This window comes from Condylura cristata, unplaced genomic scaffold (genome assembly GCF_000260355.1).
Source record: "Condylura cristata isolate star-nosed mole 26May11 unplaced genomic scaffold, ConCri1.0 scaffold00025, whole genome shotgun sequence".
In the NCBI taxonomy this organism is placed as follows: Eukaryota; Metazoa; Chordata; class Mammalia; order Eulipotyphla; family Talpidae; genus Condylura; species Condylura cristata.
Window position 1 is genome coordinate 1027891 of NW_004567126.1, and position 13196 is coordinate 1041086.

A 13196-nucleotide genomic window follows, 5' to 3' on the forward strand; every position below is an offset into this window, starting at 1 on the left:
TTTCTCACCTGGTCCATTATACTCCTGCTATGAGTGAAACCATCTGGTATTTTTCTTACTCTTTCTGGCTTATCTCACTAAACATGATCTTTTCCAGCTCCATCCAAGTTGCTGCAAAAGACATGTGTTTCTCTTTTTTGGTTGCTGAGTAATATTCCATTGTATATATGTACCACATCTTTCTAATCCAGTCATCTACTTTTGGGCATTTGGGCTGCTTCCATGTTTTTCCAATTGTAAATAAAGCAGCAATAAACATGGGGGTACAGGTATCTTTTTCAATCAGTGTTTTTGTGTCTTTTGGATAAATAAATTTTTTAAAAATCAGAAATACAACAAGGGAGTTACTGCTATCCACAGTGATAGCCATCATAGTTGTATTTAAAATACAGTGTATTTAAAATACAGGCCCTCCCTGGTGGCATAGGGATTAAATCTCAGAACTATCAAACTATGGCCAGCCACTGGGGCATGAGTCCCATCCCCAGCCAAGGAGCTAACGCACATGGCACAGCAAACTCTCCTGTCTCGACTGTTGCTCCCCTTAACAGTATATTTCAGTAGGTCTGCCTGTTCTATTCCCTACTATGTTTCTGGTGAATCCTCTCACCCCTTGCACCTCTGGCCTACACCCTAGTTCTTATATACATAAACAAGTAAAAATAAATCTTAAAAAAAAAAAACTCAGATGACAACCCAGCAAAACACAAGTAAAAGATTTGAACAGATTCTTCCTAAATAAGATAGATGGGAGTCCTCCCTGGTGGTGCAACAGGTTGAAGTGCAGCATTATAAAGCTATCCATAGCCACTGCAACATAAGCTCGATCCCCAGCCTTGGAGGTGACCCACAAGTGCAGCAGACCTCTCCTGTCTCACTAGTGCTCCCTTTAGCAGTGCCCTTTGTCAACCTACCTGTTCTGCTCCCCACTCTGTCTCTGGTGAATCCTCTTACCACCTCTGCATCTCTGGTCTGTACCCCAGTTCTGTATGCATAAATCAATCAATCTTTGTTTAAAAGACTGATTTCATCAAGTGTTGGTGAAAGTGAAGAAAACTAGAACATTTCAATTGTTATATATCAATCAGCATGGTAACATTAGGGTACAAACACAAAATTGTAACTGAATGTGTTCCACTAAAGTAGGATTGCCTTTTGGTGACTCAGTGCCTTAGTATCATTACAGGTCTCTCTGTAATTCCGAGGATGTTTCTATGCCTCTCCACCCAGTTCCCATGCGCCTCAATGATATAAATCACATCCTGTAAATCCCTCCCAGGCTGAGCAGTTGCTGGCGTAAATCACACACTCTTGAAGAAAACATAAATATGCACATAGATGCTTTCTCATGATGGATCACTTTTCTTGTCAAACTTCCTTGCTTCCTTGAAGCCATCTGTCCTGCTTCTTTTACATCTCATGAGGATTATGTGAGAAAATGTCCTAGAAAGGAACACTGCTAATTACTGCCTTTTTGGCTAAAATGAAGTAAAACCCTTCTTTCATTCAGCAGATACATACTGAGCGTCTATTATGTGCCAGTTCTGTGCTGGGGACAGGGCGGAAGCATTGGATAACACAAATACTATTGCCTCCTGCGGGGGGACCTTGATCAGCAAGGCCGAGGATTGGGGTCCCAGGGTCGACGAAAGGAGAAGGCAGAGCCTTGACCTTGTGGCGGGCCTTGACCAGCATGGCGAGGGGGTAGAGCCCCAGGACAGCGCGAGGAAGAAGGCAAAGACGGTGACAGGTGCGCGCATGCGCGCGAGAGTTCTTTATTCTTACAACAGCCATATATATATATATACTTGAGGGCGGCACAGAAGGTACGAGCGGGGTGGGTCAGATGGTCTAATGTCTTAAAGGCCAATGGGTTTGAGGGGAGGGGGCCGTCATCATCTTAAGGGAGTGGACACTTATCTCATCTCGGGAGCCAGAGATAAAACCTATCTCAGGCGCTGGGACTTGCTGAGCTCCAAGGGAAAAGGAGTGGGGGAAGGGATTCGGGTGTGCTGTTTTCTCAACCGGGATATTTACCCTAAGTTCCAATCAAGTGTTGTTTTGTGCATAGGAGGCAAAGTCCTGGTCTCGGTCCCGACAGCCTCCTCTTTGGGGTCTTACAGGTAAAATGTGAACAATAGATGATGAACAAATTACAGTACACAGTGATTTCAACAAGGGTCTTGTAGGTAAACACAAGCTTAAACTAGTGAGAAGTAATATAGGTTCAGGGCTATGATCCAGGAGGTCTCCTTAAAGGAAGCTACATTTAAGTTAACTTTGTTCTAGTTAAAAATGCTTAGAATTAGCTGCAGTAACAAAAATTCAAAGCTCAGTGTTTTAATACAACCAAATTTTATTTCCCCCCTTGTTACTCATCCTTTATGTTGGCAGGGACTAGCTTCACAACTCACACAGGGCGCAGTCCGCTAAATTACTGTTTCAATTGTCACAGAAAGACAAGAGGGGAATTAGAGAAGCATGCATGACTTGTTACGAAATGATGCTTCTGCTAAGAAGTGACTGACACAGAAGTGATGTTTGCCATCTCTGCTAAAATTTCAATGGCTAAAATCTAGTCAAGGGAGTTACTTATTAATTTAATGTAATTTTTCATCAACAGATCTATAGATATTAGTCTATCCTGGGATATAAAGGATGAAGAAGAATTAGCCAGAAAGAGAAGTAGTGCATCCCCGTGAAAACAAACCACACACACACATACTAGAGACAATGGACCTATGGATAGAAAATTCTTACAGAAAAGGCTTTTTAACCCTGACCACTATTTGGATCCAAAATATTGATCAAGTGTGAGGAGCAAGTAAAGAAATTTCAAAACATGGAAGGACTCAGAACTCCCTTGCTCTTATCTCCCACACTTCTATTTTTCTCAAAAAATACTTTTCCTCAGAAAGTTACTTCAAGATGTATTCCACCAAAACTAGGTGAAAAGCCAAAAGAGAAAAAGGAGATGGTGGAAACAGGAGTACCTTGAATTCCTAAGGAGAGGTGCAGGAGGAATTCCTCAGTAGAAAGTACCCAGGAGGGAAAAAGAATTCTATATATAGGTTACCTGGTATATTTGATATTTTGGAAAGCTGACTTGAGATGTACTGCCAAAACTTCTATGACAGACCATGAAAGAAGAAGAACAGGTGATTAACTCCAGGGGAGAAATACCTTATATTATGTTGCTGGAACTGAGGGGTGGAAGCCACCACAAGTGAGCTGTGGCAGTTGCTCCTCAGAGACCTTGTATGTAACAGCGTACTTCCTGGGTTATGGAATGGACCAATCAGGTGTGAACTATCAGCTGATTGGTACTAAATGATCCAGTCAGTCACATGGTTGAAAAATAGTCCAAACAGACTTGTTGGTGGAGCACCATGAAAGAGTATATAAGCCAGGGTCAGAGGGAGCTGAAGGGAAAGACTCCACCCTGCAAAGGAAGAAAGAATGAAGAAAAAGAGTGTTCTTGACTGTAGAAAAAAGAAGCATCCAGCAGCTGACCTCAGAGATGGAAGAGAATCAAAGACCTCTGTCAGAGACAGGGCTAGAGGCACTCTCTCTGATATTGCCTGAAAGGAGCATCAAAAGCCCTGGGCCTGGTGTCTCAAAAAGCTGTTTGTTGTTGGTATAACCCAACTAACTCATGAAAAGCTCTCTGACTCTACCTCGGAGGAACCAGTCGTGACCATCACTACTGGCCAGCACTGGCCAGCACTCTGGGTGACTGGTGGTGACCTCACTGAACTACCTAGGTGAGATAGCCAGCTACTTGTGGCTACAGTAAATAATTTGTTTCCCCTGTATGTAAAATAAATCTCATGGTTGTTTGTGGAGCCTGAAGTCTCTTGCAATTGTGTTTGTGGGTGAGAACCTATAAACAGTGACCTGTCCTCTTATTGGGCACTGTCCTTTGTTAGGCTATAGCCCATAAGCTCCTATTGTGTCGGTATTATACTTTCATAGCCCTTGGTTTGGGTTTTTGGCCTTTTTGGGGTTATTGGTGGCTTTCTTAGAGTTTGGGCAGGTGGGTGACCATTCCATTCTTCCATGTGGCCTCTTTCTTTGTTGCCTCTGTCCACTCCTACTTTAATAATTATACATCTCATTTAATTATATTCTTCAAATGAAATAAAATTTCAGCTCCATAAATATAATGCTATGAATATTAAGACATCAGTTAAATGCATTTCTCATATTCAGTGGGTGACTCAGTTGTACCATATAAATACTGAAGTCATCTCAAACTCAACCAAACCCCAAAAAGAACTTACCAAGTTGAATGCCTGACTTTTCTGTAGCTCCAGGGCCTTCGCAATTCAGGTGACTGAAACATAACATACCAAGTTTTAAGGACTCATCATGGCCCAGATGAAGATGCTCAGACCAACTTGGGATGACGCCTCTCACATACTGGCCAGTCAGCATAGGTCATCCCCAGGGTCAGATGATTGGTTTGATTACAACATGTGATCCTACCTGGACCAATGAAATTCAGTTTGGGGACTTCTAGAGAAACCCTGGGGCAGTGAAATGTATCCTCAAGTGCCTACTGAATGGAAATGATGGATCCAAAGAGTCAAACTGAATCTTTGCCGCACAAGAAAACTTTATAGACGTAAGTCGATAAAGTCTGCCAAATCAAAAGACAATGAATTAGATTCTTGGTGATACTGGGATTTCTTGATCAGCTATGTCTGAAGTTAACACAAATCCTAGATTCTCAGTTATATGAGCTAATTCACCCTCCCCCACTCACCTCCACCAGTATGAGTTGTTTATAGTTGAACTTTGTTTTTTTCTGGAATTCCAAGTAAACAAATCCTGATAAATAGAGCCCAGCCCCTACTCAATACTAGCCATTGCACTGAAGAGTTAATGTGAACTATCATACTGTACTCTGAGAGGGAATTTTTATGATTCCCATTGAACAGCTGAGCAAACAGGTTCACAAAGGTAAGTCCATCCTTTCAAAGCCATCAGAGTCAGTTTCCGCTCACATCTGTTGGACCCCAACCTGCCTTTCTGTGATTTGAGGAGCAGTTGCCAGACTTGGCTATTCAGAGCCAAGAGGTATCATATAGGGAGGGGGAGGACAAGTGTCAGATGCCAATGGCCAGAGATGCTTGAACTTTCTTTAAAGGGCATCAAAGGGTCATGAGAAAGTTGTGAGTAGGGGAAAGACAAGAGTTTAAAAGATAAACTGTAGAGCGGGCAGTAGAATTAATAAATAGTAACAAAAAGTAACATTTATTAAAACTACATTGAGCTACCACTTCACTCCCACAAATAAATGACAGGACAACAGGTCATATAGATGGTTGAATAGGCTGGAATACAAACCCACCTGGGATTAGACAAAAGAGCTGCTCAAAACCCCCAAAGGACCAAAAAGGTCAGAAGCCAAAACCAAGGGCTATTAGCAATACTATACCCATAGGAGCCAATGGACTATAACCTAACAAAAGACAGTGCTAATAGAGGACAGGTCACTGTGGGTTCTCACCTATGTGCACATCTGCGAGAAACCTCAGGTTCTGGGAACAAGAACCATGGGGTTTATTTTACAAACAGGGGAAACAAAGAACTTACTATTACCACAAGTGGCTGGCTATCTCACCCAGGTAGCGTCCACCAGGAGAACAAGCAGAGTACCAGTCACCTGTTACCAGAGCTGGACTACATGGGCCAGTAGAGATGGTCACTATTCATCACCAGGAGTTCTGGACACACTGTTCAGTAATGATGGTCAGGAGTGATGGACAGCACTAGCCAGTAGTGATGGTCACTATTGGTCCCCAGAGATGGTTTCAGAGACAGCAAGTGTTAACAACTCTTTGTGAGTTGATCAACAACACCAACAACAAACAGCTCTTTGAGACATCGGGTCCCAGGCTTTTGGCGCTCCTGTCAGGCCATGACAGAGACAGGCTCTGACAGGCCTCCTGCTTCTCTTCCTTCCTTGGAGGTCAAAGATCAGGAATGAAGTCTTCCCCTTCTTTGAGGCTGGAGCTGTATTCTCAGCTCCCTCAGGTCCTAGTTTATATCCCCCTTCATGGTGCCCCACCTACGAGTCCGGTTGGACCATTATTCAATCCTGTGGTTGATTAGACTGTTAGTACCATATCTCGCACCTGACTGGTCCATTCCACAATCCAGGAAGTGTGCATAAAAAAGGAGGCTGCCAAATGCCCAAAGTAGATGACTGGATAAAAAAGATGTAGTATGGCCCTCCCTGGTGGCGCAGCGGGTTAAAGCACTGCACTGAGAATCTAAAGCAACTTCCGCATGAGTTCGATTCCCGCCTGCCCCGGAGGTGACCACATGGTGCGGCAGACCTCTCCTGACCCGCCCACTGCTCCCCTCAGCAGTGTACTTCGTTGATCTGCCTGTTCTGCTTCCCACTCTGTCTCTGATGAATCGTCTCACCACCCCTGCACCTCTGACCTGTACCCCAGCTCTTGTATAAATAAGTAAATAAAAAAAGAAAAAAAAAAAGATGTGGTACATATACACAATGGAATATTACTCAGCAACCAAAAAAGAGAAACACATGTCTTTTGCAGCAACTTGGATGGAGCTGGACAAGATCATGCTTAGTGAGATAAGCCAGAAAGAGAAAGAAAAATACCAGATGGTTTCACTCATAGCAGGAGTATAATGAACCAGGCGAGAAAATAACAAAAATAATGAACAACCATATACCAGAGACATTTTGTGGGGGTGGAGTGGGGAATGGGATCAAAAATGGGGGGGGGGGAAGGGAGGGAAATGCACGGGACTATGGTGGTGGCACACGGGTGATTTGGTGATGGGAAACCCGTGGGGATTACAATCGAGATGGAAAAAAAAAAGTGCAAAATGATGTAAAAATAAACTTTTGTAATAAAAAAAAAAAAAGGAGGCTGCTGGACCTGAAAGAGCCACTGGCCGAACCAGCCTGTAGTAAAGCAGAAGGGTGAGAGACTCCCTGCCACTGAGGCAATGCCTGCAGTTAAGGAGCTCAGTTCCTGTATCAAAAGATAAAAAAAATAACAAGGATGTGGGGAAACTGAAACGCTTAGTTATTGGTGGAAATGTTAAATAGTGCAATTTCTTTGGAAAACAGTTCCTCAAAATGCGAAGTATAAAATTACCATGAGTCAACAATTCTGCTCCTAAGCATAGACCCAGGAGAAATGAAAATACACATCCACATACAAAACCTGTTTTTATAAACAAAGGTTTATAAACAAAGGTTTATAACAGTAATTTTCAAGATAGTTAGAAAATTAATAACAACCCAAGTGTCCATCAGCTGATGAATGGACAGAATGAAATGTTATTCAATCGTAAAAAAGGAGTGACGTACAGAGTCATGGTACAACACGGGTGAAACTTGAAAATGTTATGCTCAGACACAGAGGACCACACATTATATGATTCCATTCACATGAAGTGTCTATTACAGGCAAATCCACAGAAACAGAAAGTAGATTAGTGATTTCCAGGGAAGGGGGGCCCAGTGAGGCAGAAATGGGAGTGACTGCCAGTGGGTACAAGGTTTCCTTTTTGAGTGAGGAAATGTTCTAAAATTGATTGTGACTATGGTTATACAACTCTGTGAATTCTTAAAAACAAAGAATTAGATACTTTAAATTGCATATGTTTTGTCCCAACTTCTGAGACAAACCACAAGAAAGGAAGGTGGGAGGCAGAAAGGCCCAGCAAGCAGAGTCTATTGCTCTGGGACAGCAGCTGGGATGGAGCCCCTAGGGTGGGGTCCACAGCTACTGCCAACTCAATAAGGGGGAAGGGTCTCTTATATAGATACTAAGTTCACATTCCAAAGGGGTGACTCATCGCTGTGCCCCCTGATGCTAGGCCCAGTTAATTATCAAACTTGGACGTGAGGCCCAGTTTGTTATCACCTTCAGCTAGTCCCATCCCCGATGCAAGGTCCCGTTAATTGGATGCAAGGCCCAGTTTGTTATCACCTTATTACCTTTGGATGCAAGGCCTGATTTATTACTGCCCTTATCCAGTCCCTCAGTAAATCTCCACATTTGGTCACTCCCAGTATGCAAAAACTGTTAAAAATTATATCTGACATTCATCAAATGGTTAGCTCTGGGCAGGCAGTGTGTCTATTTTTACACCAGTGATTGTTTTCATACAAGATGAGAAAGAGACTTTCACGAATCTGTTTCACAGCTGGGGACACTGAGGTCAAAGAAATTAAACAAATCACATGGCGAGATGGTGGTCAGACACCAGAAGTCTAACATTTTAGGCCCCATCAGACCTGAACTTCAACCCACCCCTAGTTTCCTTTCCCAGCCTGGCTCTTTGTTTCCCTTAGGCCAGACTCCTGCCCAACTGACCTGGTTTTGTTTTCTTTAACACACACATTCTTTTAGCCTGCAGGCTTTTTTTTTTTTTTTTGGCATGTTCTGAAACAATCCGTCTGACCAACTTTTCTTTGCAAACCAACCTTCCCACTTTGTGAAATGAATGTCTAAATGTGAAGGAGAGGGAGAGGAGGTGCTGACTTCTAGTTTCCAAGCCTAGGGCTTGCAAAGGGATGCAGGGAGGGGCTGTGGCTCAGGGGAGGAGATCAGACCTGCTTCCTCTGGTTCCCAAGGACTTGGCCTTCCACCCATGTCAACAGCATTTGGAGCCTTTGGCCTGGGTTTGGCCCAAACTGTCATTGGGAGCATTCATTAGCAGGAGGATGAGATCAGATTTTCCTCTGGGGAGTCTATCAGGCCTGAGGGTGAGCAAGTGAGAGGACAGAGGCATGGTTCTGCCCAATTCCTGCCCAGCACCTGAGGACAAGGTACTCCGCCATCACTAAGCTACCTTCCTTGCCTCCTCCAGTTCCCACCAATACAAAGCCTCTTCTGGAGCCTTGTTGGATCTTCAGTAGGAAGTATATACATACAATTTACTTATTTAGAAAAGAACCATTTCCTGAACCATATGGAAGAACCTTGAAAACTTGATGTTCAATAAAAGAATCCAGACACAAAAGTTCACATGTCATATGATTTCATTTAAATGAAGCATCCAAAGATCAGTAAATCTATAGAGACAGGGTACAGATTGGGAGTTGTCAGGGATTCAGGAAGGAATGAATGGGTCACAATTCCTCAGTGGGTACAAGGCCTCCTTTGGGGTAATGGAAACATTCTGGAATTAGAGGTGCTGGTTATATAACATTGTGAATGTGTTCAATGCCACTAAATTGTGTTCCTTTAAAATGGTTAATTAATGTTCAGTGACTATTGCCTCAACTTAAGCAAGAATAAAAGGAGGTGCACTGGGTCCCTGGCCATGACCTCCCCTTTGCCAGTAGCACCTTTTCCACTGCCTTCTAGTTCTTCTGACAGCTCACTTCACCTCCTCAAAGAAGGACTCCCTGCTCTCTGGACTTAAAACAGTCTTCACCACACTGTGTTTTTTTTGTTTGTTTTGTTAGAGCACACATCTCTATAAAGAATTGTCTTCACTTGTCTGTGGATTTTCTTTTAGTTCCTTATAAGCAGGGGATATATGAGAATCCATTGTCTGATGAGAAAGCTGAGTCTGAGTTTAGAAACCTGCAAGTTGTCCTACTGACTGTCTGTTTTAAAATCCTTGCTTCCGGCATCTCAGCCAGGGATGTCAAACTCAATGCTTTCCGGGACCAGGCTGAAAATATAAATATCCAAAGCAACCAGATGGTGAGACCTGGAAGTGTCTGCCCTCTTGAGAGCCTCTCAGGGAGATGGTTCTTCCTTCCTTCCTTTCTCCCTCTCTCCTTTCCTCCCTTTTTTCTTCTCTCCCTCCTTCCCTTTCACTTTTTTAAAATTAAAGCACTTTATTCTTTAGAACAATTTTTTAGGTTCACAGCAAAAATGAGTGGAAAATACAAAAAGTTCACATGGAACTCCTTGCCCCACCCCACTTAACTTCCTTCTGCTACGGATATCTTACACCAGGGTGGTATATTATTTGGTGTCACAGATAAAACCATCATCACCATTCAAAGTTTATAGTCTGTAGCAGGGTCACTTTGGTGTTGTCCATCCCACTGGTCTGGATAAATATATGTAATATGTCCATCATTATAGAATCATGGTTTCGTTGCCTATAAATTCTGTGTCTGCCTATTGATTCCTCTCCATTCCCCAATCCTGTCAAGCTCTGGTCTTTTTACCATCTCCATAGGTTTATCTTTTCCAGAATGTCCTATAGTTGGGATCTTAGTGTATGTAGCCTTTTTAAATTAACTTCTTTCACTTAGTAATAAGCATTTAAGTTCCTCCTGCATCTTTCATGACCATATTCTCATCTATTTTTAGCGCCTCCATTGTCTGGATGTACCAGTTTATTTATCCATTTACTTACTGAAGGAAATCTTGGTTCTTCCAAGTTTTGGCAATTATGAATTAAGCTGATAGGTTAAGACTGCCAACGTCTTAATTAATAAATAAATATTCTGGGGGAGAAACTTTGACACTCTGCAAATGCCCTGTTTCACCTTGAAGTTTCATCCATTAGTTTTCTCACCAATCAGTGAATTCATTATTACAGAGGTATCTAGTGGTGATTATCTATTTTCATTACTCACTCTACATTTATTAATTGGAATTCTTTTGTTAAGAAGGTTTGTCCTTTCCATTTTAAAATTGATTCAATTATGCATTTAAATCAGTATGGAGTTGGGGGTATTTATTTAATTCTTTGGACTATAATCCAATACTGTTGCTATTTGTTTTGTTCTCAAATTGTTCTTATTTTGGTCAGAGGGAGATCTTTCAGGCTTGTTTCTGTGTCCTTTGGCATTTTTTTTTTTTTAGCAAATACTTTCTGGCATTATAAGATGCCACAGAATAATTTTGTATTTTGTCTATCCCAGCCCTAGAAGTATCCATTTTTCCCAAGGAGTCCTGGTTCCCCATATTGGAAAATGGTATTTAGATGCCAAGATCTGAGTGCAGCGTGCTCACTGCTACTGGGGTGTCATTGCTTCTGGGCTCTCAGCAGACAAACTAATAAAGTTAATGTGTATATATTTATCACACATTCATACATCACTTTATTTTCATATGTATCTATTGAGAAAAATATTTCATAGTGAAAACCCCAGTCTAGCACCATATTGCTTATTTGTAACTTTTTAGTTACTGGTTATCAATATCTACAACATATGTTGTTCAACATTAGTATATCACTAGCTCTAGAATTTGTGAGAAACAAATTTACTCACTAAAGTATAGTGTTTGAATATAGTTTAGACAAATATTTGGGGGGAATCCTCATAAACTGAGCAAAAAGTCTTTGTGGTTGTGATTTGAAGTTTCCCCTTATGTCTCCAATTCGAAACTCTCAAAGTCCAATTTTTCAGATTGGAGGGCAATGGGAAAGTTGCCAGTTTGCACCCCCTTGCCACCACAATCATGCATCAAGTTTGGTCCAAAGTGGATGGAAAGCCCTCCTGCAGAGCTCTGATTTTTCTGGATGGCTAGAAGTCCGAGGGGAGGCATTTTGCCCTTCTAGAGGTGGGGACCTGGCTCAGTGAGAGTGGGCACAGATCGGGTGGGGCAGCCCCTGTGGGCGAGGGCTCTGGCTGCAGAACCTGCCAGGCAGGTGCTGGCCCAGACATGCATCTGGCAGAGGGCTGAGGCAGGAGCTCAGAGTCCAGGGCTGCCTTTCCCCTGGGAAGAGACAGAGTTTGTCTGGGGGCGGGATGGAGTGGGTTGGGGTGGTTGTTGTGCCAGGGCCTGATAGGTCTTAATCTTCTGCAGGGATATAACAGTGGCCAAGAGTACCCAAGCTAACACTTACTGATCTCTCAATGTATACCTTGCCTCTGTTCTAATAGTTCCTTTAACCTGTAGCATCCTTTCCTCTGGGTGGCCACTGTTATTTCCTCCATTTCATAGGTGAAGTATGGCTCAAAGTGAGTATACTAAAATATAGCTGAGCCTGGCTGCAGATTCAGTGCCTTTAACCTTTGCACAATGTCTGGCTAGAAAGCTGGGAATCTAAGACAGAAGCACACAACAGGCCAGATGAATAAATTATTTAAGGTAATTTCAGAGGGGACCAACAAGATTGGAAAAGAGGAAAGATCAAGGAAGCCCTCTCTATGGAGGTGACCAGCTGACAAGGGTTTTCTAGGCAGATAGAACCCCAAGTACAAATGTTTTGAAGTGTGTGAGAAACTGGCCAGTGGGGCTGGAAGGGATTTAGTGTTGGAAAATATAGCAATAAAGTGGAGGACAGTAAGGACTTGGGCATTTGTACTGAGTGATGTCAGGAGAAATGGGAGAGTTTGGAGCAGGAGAGGGACCTAATCTAAGACTTAAGAACTGTGGACCCCTCATGCAGAAACAGTTGGATAACTAGGTAGAATTTGGGAATGGTGGGAGAGCAATGGGGCCCGTGCAGGAGACAGCTGATCAGGTTAGGGATGAAAGTATCCAGGTATGAAGGTATGCCAGAGCCTGAGTCCCAGGATAACAAGTCTATGGTAGAGAGGCACAAGGAGGTGGCAGAAGTTTGGAGTGCATGGCACAGGACCCACTGCCAGAAGAGCCTCCTGCAATCCTATTGGGTCCTCCACACGGTGAGATTGTCACCGGAGAAATGTGAAGCAGCCACCTGTCCACCCTGGGGCATGACTTCCCCTTCTCAGAAGGAGGTCATTTATCTAGTGCCTGCTGTGTGCCAGGAATGGTCCAGCTGAGTTTGGGGGTCACCAGGAGTCATCCCAGCAGACACATTAAGAGACTTGTGTCCATTTGATCACTCAAATGAAACTTAGGAGACACTCAGACTGTATCCCAATGGTGTTCACAACAGATGGAAATCCCTGCTCCTAGGGGACTAGGATCAAAACTGGCATGGGAAGAGCTCCAGGGACTATGGTGATGGCACATGGGTGAATTGGTGATGGGAAGTCCACAGTGATTACAACTGAGATGAAAAAATGTGCAAAATGGAGAATGATATATGTATATACATACATATACATACAAATATATGTATTACATCATTCTTCATTTTGTACACTTTTATATATGCACATATATCCTTATACATACATACATGTATACATATACATACATACATACATATATATATATATGAAAATACCTGCTCTGCTCCTGTAGTACCAACTGTCCAGAAACACTATAAAATGAGTAAATAACATGGTT